Raw genomic sequence first — 12,373 nt, 5'->3', positions numbered from 1 at the left:
TATGAAAAGCAGAAGACTGAAAAGCAAGACAAACAAAAGTTTTGAACTTCTAGCTAAATGTCATGCTTGGTGGAAAGAAATGATGAGATGATATACCAGTTTTTTCTTCCTTTTAATTTCAGTCAAGTTTCAGTATGCAGACTTCCACTTGGTCGATCTGCGCCCATGTTGGCACGTTGCCAACACGTTAATTAAAATGTACATATCATTGGATGGTCTGTGGTCCAATAACCAATAATATTCTTTTGTAGTTCTTAAGTGTAATATCAAGCTAAAATTTAATTCATGGCAGACGGAGTAACTGAGTAATAACGAATTAAAACTAAAGAGACGGAAGAGAAAAAATATATAAATATTTAAGCATTGAGTTAGCGAGAAACACGTGTGTGTATATATATATATATATATATATTACGTTCAGTTTTTACTTTTTAGCTGAAGTATACCTAAAAACTGGCATGCTACACAATTAGAAAAATGACATATAAAAATAAGATGGAACTGATTAATTGGACTCAAACCTTTCTTTGCGGTTTACTGCTTACTTCCTTTTTCCTTATAAGAAATTACGAATTAAAACAAAACAAGTCTGTACTAACATCAAACAAAAAGTGCCAAACAAGAAACATATATAAGATTACTTAGAAAGGTGGTTGTTGTTGTTTTGAGAAAACTACACAATGGGGATCTGCATTCTGACTAGCTCAAAAACGAAACCCTGGTTTTTAGCATTGTAATTCCGTACACCTGTTGAGATACCGGAGAACACTTTGATTGTTTTACAGTTACGTGCAAGGATGTGGAAAGCCACACAAAGGGCTATCTGTATTCTGCCCACCACGGGTTTTGAAACCCGGTTTATAGCGTTGTAATTACGTAGATATACCCCTGTGCCACTGGTGGACCCGAAGGACGATAGAAAACACAAGAGCCTATACTACAATGTGAAAATTTTACCTAAAACTGATGGCCTAAAAATGAATATTTTCAATGGAACACCCATAATGAAACGAATATGAGGTACATTTGTGGCAACGAACTTGCCTGCTGTCACAGTCTTGTTTTTGTCCATGTGTATTAAATAGTAGATAGGTTAATTTGCGCAATTTTACTTATTGGTGTAATTTCTTTTCATATTTTACATTCTTTTTTATGAGAGATCCCTTATTAAATGTCTTCAGTATAATGTTTATCCGTCATGGGATAAGTAATTATATATAAGTAAAAATGATAATTTTTCTGAAAAGTATAAGTTATTTTTGGATTTACTCAGGTAAAGATTACATTCACAAATTCGCCATTATAACTGGTTATTGATTAATTATACAATATTTGGAAGTAATAAATAATGGAAGTTTCTATACAGTATCAAATGCATGCTTTATTATATTGACACGCTATAATTTTATTCTACATATATGTAGTAGTAAGGAAATCCAATCCAAAAATTGAAGTTTAATTAACTACAACAGATATCAAAAGAAAATTGATCACTAACGACAACTGCTTTTACTTAAAGGATTGTAATAATGAACTTATAATTAGGAACTAATAATTTATGGACGTTGTATAATGCAGTATCAAATGTATGTTTTATTACACCAAATATGTGATAAATTCACTCTGCTACCAACACAGTAATTATTGTTAGAAATATATTACCTATACCTAAAACAGAAACTTCAAGCTTCAAATTATTCAATTTTCCACTGAAAAGCAAAGCAAACGTGCATTTGCTCTCACGGCTGTTAAAGTTTCATATAACGTCATAGCCATAAAAAATATTGATTTCTGTTATACATTACCCTGTTTACCATATATGGATTACAGATAGTACGTTTTAAGTTAGGCAACTTTACCATTTCTTCCTTTTAAAAATGGCATTTTTTGAGCACTCATTTGAAGAATTGAAATATTTTAAGAATTTCAGTTTTTATTAAATTTAACCCTTTCCGATTTTCACTTGTGAGTAGGTGAAACTGCAGACTCTTGGATTAATTTGATTAATGCATTTATTTTGTAGTAAGTGGAAAATCGCTTTCAATTTGTTATTTTTAGTACCAAACTACAGAATGGTCCATCTGCGGTTTGTTGATAGCGTAGATTCTAGCCTTGGAATTTATTATTGTAAGCCCATAAACTTACCGTGGGAATTTTATTTTGGAGAGGTAGATATAAACGAGAACCTTTATCAAGAAACAAATATGGTATTAGTGGTTAATAGTATTTTTTTGCTAATGAATATCATGTGTAGGGGTACGAAACTCCAATCCAAAATTAAAGTTTAGTCGAGTGCAACAGATATTAAAAGAAAGATAAAAATGGACGACAACTGTCTTACACAAATATCAGTTCTTTGCTTATTTAAAGGGTTGCAATTATAAAAACTGAGATGATTATGTTTCATCTAAAAGCGCGGACATGTTCAGCGGCATCACAGCTTAACATTGGACTCTTTGATCCGCAGCCCTGAATGCTAGTCGTTAAGTCAAATCAAGTTATTTTATTGGCGAGTTATTAACAAGATTAAAATAAATTTTCTGGTCTTTTTTGTGGAATAAGATAAATGCAATATATGTAGTGACGAAACTGAGAAAAAAATACAAAATTCCCATTCCCAAAATATTTTTACGCAATTTTGCCGAAAAACTTTGTTTATATTGAATTTCACGCAAAGGTACACGAGGGCTATTTGCGCTAGCATTCTTTAATTTAGCAGTAAAATATTAGAAGAAATGCAAGTCACCACCTACCGCCAACTCTTGGACTACTCTTTTTTACTAACGAATAGTGGGATTGATTGTGCATTCTAACGCACTCACGACTGAAATGAGGAGAAAGTTTGATGGGAGAGACATTCGAATTCGCGATCCTCAGATTGTGAATTGAGCGCCCTAACAAACTTATCAAAAACAAGATAAGCTTAGAAATCAAAAGAAAAAAGTAACTTATAAACTAATGAAGCCAATGGTATTTAACAAAGTGAGAACAAGTATATATTGACATCAGTTAATACTTAGGAGTGTTAAAATATATAACACCATTAGAAAATCAAGTACATCTTAACTATATATTATTGTACATGTATAATTTTGTGTTGTGACTGTGAACATTTGATCTTTTACTTCAAATACCGATGCAAAATGATTTACGTCTTGTAGTCTTGTAGAGTAGATGTGGACGTGCGTTACATGTATCAAATACAATTTTTTCCATGTTTGACATTGAACGTTTTACTGAAAACGTATGTAAACCATTCAAACCAAGTGCAGTTTATAACTTATGGAACCAATAAACGCGTGAATGTTCATCGTGATACGAATATTAAACAATAAGCTGTGTAAAAAAAATAATATAAAGACGAGCAGAACCAAATTTGTGGTCCATGAGGAACGCAACTTCAACTTAACACAATGAATATGAAAAAGTTATGAATATTTATTGAATAATGTTTACAAATTTGCCCATCAAAGGAGAAAATGTGTTATTAATTCAGACTAATTTTATTCAAACATTGGTATAATCTGATACATTTAGGATTTTAAAACTAAGATTTCAAAACAGTAGTCATATATTAAAGTCGAATTCATTTCTTACTTTTATAAAATTTTATGGTTTGCTCTTGATTTTGCTTTAGGTACATACATGTCTCTGAAGTGAATAAACTAGGATCAAACACGCTTTTGTGTCGTATCGACCGAAGTTTTGGTGGGTACAGCAAGCAGAGTGTAGACGTATAATTCCTGTAGCCGAGGAAGGAAAACAGTGCAAGAAAAGCACATGAACGCTAAGGAAACGTTTCGGTCTGTGTATTGTGGGAAAGCTGCCTCTGACAAAAGTATTTATACTGTTAGTAAAATCTATAAGTCAGCCAGCGTCATCCTCCAAAACTCTTACACAGTTCCGTTTTCAACCATTAGATTATAATTAATTCTATTTTGAATTGAGTGTTCTTTTTGTGATTTGTTTAAGCCTCATATTTTGTTGTAGGTGTTTCATTTCGAAACTCTGACACTCCGTAGCATTTCTTAACGATCTTTTGATATACTGTTACACAAAATCCTTCTCTATATAACATATTTTTGTTGATGAAGGTTTTATACGTTTTATTCTTCTGTAAAAGATTCAGTTGTGAATCTAATACGATAACCTACACTTTTTTTCTATTTGAAATATATCCAGTCCAACAGCCCAAAAAATTGGGGCTCGTTTAGAATCTGTACAGTGTTATTTTTTCTAAACCATAACTAATTTTTCATCATCAGAAGCGTATACGGTACCAACCTCAAAGCTATATTTGCATTTTAGAATATTCATACAAAGGGTTACAGAAACTGTTTGCTTCAAGCCATATTTAATTATAAGCTAATAGAGTAGAAAAGAAGCTGTTAGTACAGCAATTTTTTCAACGGAAAGCAAACCCTAAGTATTTTCGGATTCATAATTGGGACAGGCTAACCACTAGACCACGCCCGATCCGCCCGAAATCTGAAGATCTATATGATAAAAAAAAGACGTATATTATTGCGTGACAAATGTTATTTAGCCACTAGTAACTAAACTGTTATGATGAAGACAGATGTAAAAAAACATATTATCCAGTTTCATTCTCGTACCATTTTCTGTATAAGCGTAACGCTTCGGATAATGGTGTGGTGATAACAATAACGTAGTTAATGAAACGTCTTTGTCTCAGGCTATTATTACTCTCTCCTAATACCCAGAGTTTCAGAATATAAAGACAAATCGAAACATTCCAATGAGTGACAATAAGTAAATATTACGGAAATGGAAGAAAACAAGAAAAGAGAGTACATTCCATGCACGTAGAGAACATCAAGTAGTTTCCATAAACATTATTTGGTCACAACCTTCTCTTATCACGTGAAAGTGTTACCATAGCAACTTCAATCGAATAGTTGCTATGGGGTAGGAGCAGTGATGTCAGAAGAAAATCAGGATTTCATTAGTGTAATAGATTTGTAAAGGTTTAAAAGAAGAATCATCGTTTTTGTTAAAAAGGTTTTTTTCTGATAATCTTACAACTGTTCCGAATCTTCATGTGGCCAACATGACAAATGCAAAAAAAAAAAAAAAAACAAATCAGACAAGATAAAATGTTCGACAAGATGAACACCGAAACTGCCATTTTTTGAAGTCGAGATTAACGAGTTCGAACTCGTACGACATATCACTAAATATTATGAGCTGTGAATGTATTATAAGAGTGGCAGTCAATACATTAGCACAAATGCTGCATACAGACTACTTTTTTCCAGTCAACAATTTGAAGTTAAGGACGGTAGCAGATAACCTTATTGTATTGATGGTAAACTCACAGCATTTTTTCATACGTTTAAAATACAAATATGAATTACTCAAAAGTAAAATAGTTGTAAATATTTGTTGGGAAGGAATTTTACGTTCTCTGGTATTAAACCACAACAATAAAATAAATGGCATACAAAAATAATCAGATGGTTAATGTTTTGTTCAAATACCCAAATCAGAATATTTTCATTCAGGTATGGATGATGGTGGTAAACTTTTGACCACATAATTGCTATTCCTTACAGTGATTGTAAGTATTTTATTGGTAGCAATGGATATCAATCCATTAATGTCCATGATGGGGAAATCAATGATTTGCAACGCTAAAATTGTTCTAAATTTTCATACGTGTGTGCGTTTATCTGAAAGCAAAACCACATTGAGCTATCTGCTTAGTCCACCGATTTTCATACGTAACTCAGCCATACAATTTCATCCGTTCACTTCCGCTTTTCTTAATAACTAAATAAACTAATGATTATGTTACATTGTATTATAATTGTAATAATAATAATCTTAGTGACATAATTTTCAGATTTCGCTGATGATAAAATAAGTTATTACGAAACGCTCTAAACTTATAAATAAAATGTATATTTTATCGTTATTTTCAGATCTTGTAATACTGTAACTGCAGTCACTTTTATTATTCACGTAAACTTTCTGTTGTTAACGCGCTCGGGCTGTGAATATGATAACTCGTGGCTCATTTCCGCTTAAATACCCTCCACACATTGACATTGGTGGTAAAATTTTCCCTATTCGGTCAGAAGGTTATGCTTAGATAGATCGTTACGTAACACCAAAAACGTTTTCTAATAATAACTGAATAATTTGAAAAGCGCTACAAATGGATGGTGAGCGGAGGTTTCATCTGTTAACTGATCTTATACTTATCCCTAACAACGTGGCACCTATTTTTGCAATGTTCTGGATGAAATGTTTCTGAACCCTTAACGATATTATGTGTTACACGCACTTTCCACTTGCTCTGAAACGCTTCATAATGATATTTTGATTTCTTTGGGACCAAACAAATTCGACAAAAAATACCATTTCTTTTCTTTCTTTTCACCCCTCCTATACCTATCAAAAATGGAAATCTTATATTTAGTTCAGTGTAATTTTAATAAGTCCATTTCCAGACGCCTAACAGCACGACTTCTGATAAAATGAGGACAAAAAGTTACAACAGTATTTAACCCTTAAAATGACGTCCGTGGCCCAAGCATTGTTTTATACCTAATGCTACGTACATCAGCTGGAACTGACGACTAACGACAATAACTCTAGAACGTGTCTGATAGCTAGCAATACGTACAAGACTGCAAACCAAACAGCTGGTTTTGCCAGTGCAATTAAAAAATATTAAACTGTTACGAACATTGCTTTAATCTAGCCTAACTGAACACTTAACTATGTACTTTCAGTAAATACAAAAATCAAAAGGATTTTTTTTGAGGTTGAGTATTCTTAAATTCTAATATCCTTTACATGTAATGATGTATATATATATATAATTTTCGTGTAATGATATTTGTATTAACATGGAAACTAACTTTACTTCTATGTTCTTCCTGGTTCCTTCTTTAATTTTATTTAAGTTTTTCTAAGCTGCGTCCTTTTTTTTTTTACGAGAAGAATAAATCCGAACTCCGTAAACCATTAACTTATGCAAGTAACATATTCTCTCATCTATACGTAGAATTAAGTTTCTCTGTTAAGCATTTCAGGCTATCTTTTTTAAATTTATATATGACATTATTCTTTATCTTATGTGCATGTGGAAATAATTCCTCTTCAATATATTTGTACAGGTAATTACTACTATTTATTGTTCTTATGTTACAGCTCGGCATGGCCAGGTAGTTGGGCACTGGGTTCGTAATCTGAGAGTCGAGGGTGCGAATCCCTGTCACCCCAAACGTGTTTGCCCTTTTAGCCGTTGGAGCGTTATAATGTGATGATCAATCTCACTATTCGCTGGTAAAAACAGTATACCAAAAAGAGTGGATCCTGAGTAATTATGACTCCCTGCCTTCCTTCTAAACTAGGGACGGCTAACGCAGATCGCCCTCGTGTAGCTTTGCGCGAAATTCAAAAATCAAACAAGCAATCTTATAGAGGATTAATTTCTGTATTGTACACTTGAGGGTTAATTCTTTGTTTTGAACATGAATTTAAAGTCTTGTTATTTACTCTCATAAGTATATGGAGGGATAATTCCTGTGTTAGACATGTGCAAGGTTAATTTTCTTAGTTATATATATGGTTAGTTCTTTCTTATGTACTGTCAGACATTTCACATTTTATGTACAGAATAGCTCAATATAATCTTACTGAAATTTTCGATTTTTAGCTTATTTATGTGACAGTGTACTAGTTTGTTATTTGTACCTTCTTAAGTTACTTATAAGATAGATATCGTGTATTTTTCACATTAATTTTGTTTTATGTACATGTGATATTAATTTTGTATTACGTACATGTTAATTTCTGTTTTATAAATGTATCAGGTTTACTAACTTTTCATCAACGATTTCTACTAAAAGAGTGAACTCTTCAGATGCAGCGAGTAAAATTCTATATAAACTCATTTTCAGTTCAAGTTGGATAACGTTAGAGAAACTTTGTTCACTATTTACTGGGGGTTTGCTTTGGGAGAGTCACATTTTTTAAATAAGTGATTTACAGAAAACAGTAGTTCTTCACACTCTAAACTTCAATATTTTTCGCTTCAAAATTAACTACTTCACTCGTATTTTTGTTTAACGAAATGTAAGTTCAAGTGTCTACTCCGTATTTTTTTTGCTTTTACTTATATATATATATGTGTGAATATACATATGCATGTATACCAAAACAAAACTAGCAAAGCCCTTTTGTTATCTTGTTACATATTATTTTACACTTTTAGTTATTGACGTATGTCGTAAGCGTTAATAACTTGTCCCTAAACTATTCGAACAAAAACACAGTGCAGCATACAGGGTGTGTACGGTCTGGAAACTTGTTAAGAAATATTTTAACAATTTTAGTTAATTTAGTTAATTGAGTATGGGGTATGATTAGATGTTCCGTTAGTAGAATAAATTAGGACTTATAGGTACAAATTCTATCAACTTAGAGATTGTGATAAGATGTTAGAAAAGGTACTTCAAGCTTTGCCGTTCAGTATGCGCTTCATAGTGAGTGGATTTGGCTAGAGTTATTCTTTGATAGAGGTAAATCTAATAGAAAAATCGAACCAATTTTGTAGCAGTAGTTCTCACAAGCCACGACTTTTCCGTTATTGAGTGGGTTATTTAATAGTAATAACAAACATTTACAGTCCGATTACTTCTTTAAAACAGGAGAGCTTTTTTTATTGGTGCGTAAACCACGTAATGTTAGATAAGTTCAGGCTACAACTACGAGAAAGGCTTGACTACGTTGACATATATATTGAGTCAAAGCAGAGACAGCAGAAAGTGCTTGTAGATCGGTTAATAGAAAGAACCAAATATAACTTGTATACTCATAAAAATATACTTAAGCACGTTTTAAACCGTAAATAATGCTGAAAAACAACTATGTATCATATAATATTGAAATATGGATGATTTAGCTCTTGTTTACTCCTTGTCTTTTTATCATATTAGTGCAACATCTGAACTAATCTCTCTCATTTTCTCTCTCTCTCTCTTTCTTTTATTTATTATAGGCAATTTTAGATATTCAAGAGTTAGGATAAAATGTTTTATCAGAGGTCAGTGTTAGAGTCGGTATTCAAGTAGCGTCTTGCTAAAATACATAAAACATTTGAATGTTTTTGACAGTATGGCGAAAGTTTACATTTTGTCTTCAGAGGGTATTTGTCGTACAAAAAACATATTTTTGCTTATTTACATACGATTATAAAAACTATCTTTAATATTTTTTATTAATCTAAGTTGATTTCACGTAGATTACGATTTTATTTGAATATTTTGAATTCCTCGAGTAGGATTTCATAAAACAAACCCTCAAAAATGTAATATACTATTTGCAAAAGGTAAAAAAAAAAAAAAAGCAACACTGGAATTTCTTCATCTTTTAAGATTTCCAAATCTTTATTTCCAAATCTACACTTTTGAGTGTACGAACTAGTTTTTAACGGAATGAAACTTCATTTAGTACTTCATAATATATCAAAATATCTAAAAAAGATAATATTTATGTTTTCATTTAATATTTTAATCAGTTGTTTAGTTTTTATTTTAGGGAAAATATAAAAGTACCTTCTCATTAACGAGGTCAACAAATAGATTCGTGTTCTGTCATATAACAATAAAAACATCCAAAAATAAATAAACAAACAAGACCAAGAGAAGTATAACAATAAATCGGTTATTGAAAATGACCCTCATGAATTAAATGTATTTCCAGATGAGTTAAAATTCGCATTTATGCATTACAGAATATGCAATAAGAACAAATAAAAACATACATGAAAATACTTCATAAATATTTCAAATTCACCTTTTATATCATATTCACACAACCATACAGTTTTACTTTATTATGTTCACACCCTCTATAGATTTTTGAATTTTTGTATTTCATTTCATCCTGAACTTATATTGTTTAGATATTTTAAAAATAATGAAATGTTCTATGCTGTTCTTTTTCCTGTTTTATTAATATCGAATTCGAATATTCAAGAGTATGGAATTTCCTTTACGGCAAATGGTAAGGAAACTCCAATTTTTAAAAATTAATTTTACAGCAGCGGATTCCTTTTGTTTTCAGAAATAAAGCTGAAAAATGTAAAAAAATATTCTGATAGAATTATAATAAACATAAATAGATATTGTAGTTAATAGGTCAAACATTATAAATTGACTTCATATGACAATAACATCTCCAGATAAAATAAAATGTCCTTCATTTCACTTCTATTGTTTGTTTATCTGGAATTAAGCACAAAGCTAAACAGTAGGCAATCTGTGCTCTGCCCACAACGGGTATCGAAACCCGGATTCTTGCATTGTAAGTCCGGAGACATGCCGCTGTGCCACTGCTGGAGAGGCTACTTCTTGGTTTGTAACTAATACCAAAAAATCATATTTTATCTGTGTATTTCACGAAGGAATTACTCATATGCTAACCCTAATACTGACTTTTCGTCACTGATTTTATCACTTCTCCTTTTCATTTTTATGTCTAGTTAACAAATAACAAATTTCAGCCTGAAAATTTTATCTGCTGCTCAGGAAATATTAGATACTAGATAGGAACATTAAAAATGTAGAAAACAATCAAAGACATATTGGAAATAATCAACAAGCAATTCGGACTAATACAAAAAAGCATAAGTATGTTTTAGTAAAGGCCAGAACAACACGATAACTCCAGCTAGATATTGATATTAGTAGAAACATCACAAAATATAACTAAAACTATCTAAAACATATTATCAATAACTCTAAATAATAATAATATATAAATAATGTCCAAAACGTTTAAAAATATTTAATAATCTCTTCTTAAAATATTGAAAATTTGTAGTAGTTAATTATAATAAGTCCAAATGAAAATATTTTAAAGTCACGCCGAATTTTTTTGCAATTCTTCTTACCCTAGCTGGAGATCGCCACCTAGTGAACATTATTTAATAATTAACGTACGTATGGAAGCATATTAGATTATTGGTTTGAACTGCATTGCCCTGAATTTCGCGCAAAGCTACACGAGGACTATCTGTTTCTAATTTAGCAGTAATACACTAGAGGGAAGGAAACTGGTCAATAACACTCATCGTCAACTCTTGGACTTCTCTTTTACCAAAGAATAATGGAATTAACCGTCACAAAGTTGAAAAAAACGAGTGTGTTTGGTGACGTGAAATTTAACCTGCGACCCTTCAGATTTCGAGTCGCACGGCTTAACCACCATGCCAGGATCACACTGGATAGTACGGCAAAAAATATCACATATTTCAGATATACTAAAAGCAATTCGAAACTTTGTGGTGTATGAGGATTTAAAAAAATAAAAGTCCTCAAGTGTTTCATTTCTTCTCCTTATAATGTACTAAATCCCTATTAAACATTTTCTAAAATTTTATATTTATTGAAGTGTAAAATTATAAATTCTAACATACTTATTTGTTTATACAAGAATTTTGCGCAAAACTATTCAATGGCCGTATGTGCATAGCTTCATACTAAACTTACAGATAAGAGAAAAGGTACTTATTCAACAGCATCATCTACCAATTCCTAAGCTACGGGTCTTTACTTGAATACAGGGAGAGGTTTGGCAGTCGTTTTTATAACGCACCTATAGCCCCAACTGTGAAGAGCATTTCTGAAGTGTCGTGCCATGAATTACGAATCTTGAATTCACAGTCCGAGAAAGCTAACCACTTTGTTATGCTAGGTCTGATTTCTTATCGGAATTGTCAAGTGCTCGCGACGATTTTGAAAAATAGTATTCTATAATAGTAACCAGCGATAAACCGCTAGTTTTGGCAAGAAAATTGTAAGTAACGATCCAATAGAAAACACTGGACATGGAAGCAAATAATCAATGCCACACCCTGCTATCTATAATAATACACAAAGATAAAAACGGTACTGTCAAATACAATTTACATACTAATTATCATAATGATATGAGGTATTTCACACATTACAAGTATTATTTAAATCCTTCTACTCACAAGCCATAACGCCTTGTTGACCTATAAACTTCAATGCCATTAAGTAATGGACTCCCACTCATCTACACTTTAAACATGTATGTCTCTGTACCAGCAATTCGGCAGTAAAAGTGAGGGGTTGTTTGACGCTCAAGAATATTGGTTAACCTCCAAGAAACAGCCACATTACCCAAGATTCCTTGGCAAGGGATCACAGCTTCTCTTCAACTATGTGTCAGTTAGAGCCTCAAAAACTCTTGTGTGATTACGTTCCGAAGAGTTTGTCAACATCAAAAGATAAGGTGCTGACAAAAGTACTAAATCAAAACCCAACTGAATATGACTCAACCGATTTCCTTAAACAAGTTTAAACTTGTA

At 31.8% G+C, this 12,373-nt stretch overlaps 1 protein-coding gene across 3 annotated transcripts in view; it reads right to left on the bottom strand.

The window, feature by feature from the left end:
* Nucleotides 1-12,373, bottom strand: part of LOC143223152 (potassium voltage-gated channel protein Shaw-like) — a 156,132-nt gene that overhangs the window by 57,759 nt on the left and 86,000 nt on the right. The window contains exon 1 of one of the 3 annotated variants that reach the window (XM_076450709.1): nt 12,017-12,144. The exons of the other annotated variants lie outside the window; for them this stretch is intronic. The gene's annotated coding sequence lies outside the window, so the exon portion shown is untranslated. Of the gene's footprint in view, nt 1-12,016; nt 12,145-12,373 lie in introns of those variants that run through there. 3 annotated transcript variants of the gene reach the window in all.

This window comes from Tachypleus tridentatus, chromosome 8, assembly GCF_004210375.1.
Source record: "Tachypleus tridentatus isolate NWPU-2018 chromosome 8, ASM421037v1, whole genome shotgun sequence".
Lineage (NCBI taxonomy): Eukaryota > Metazoa > Arthropoda > Merostomata > Xiphosura > Limulidae > Tachypleus > Tachypleus tridentatus.
This window is presented reverse-complemented; position numbering and strand designations above follow the sequence as displayed.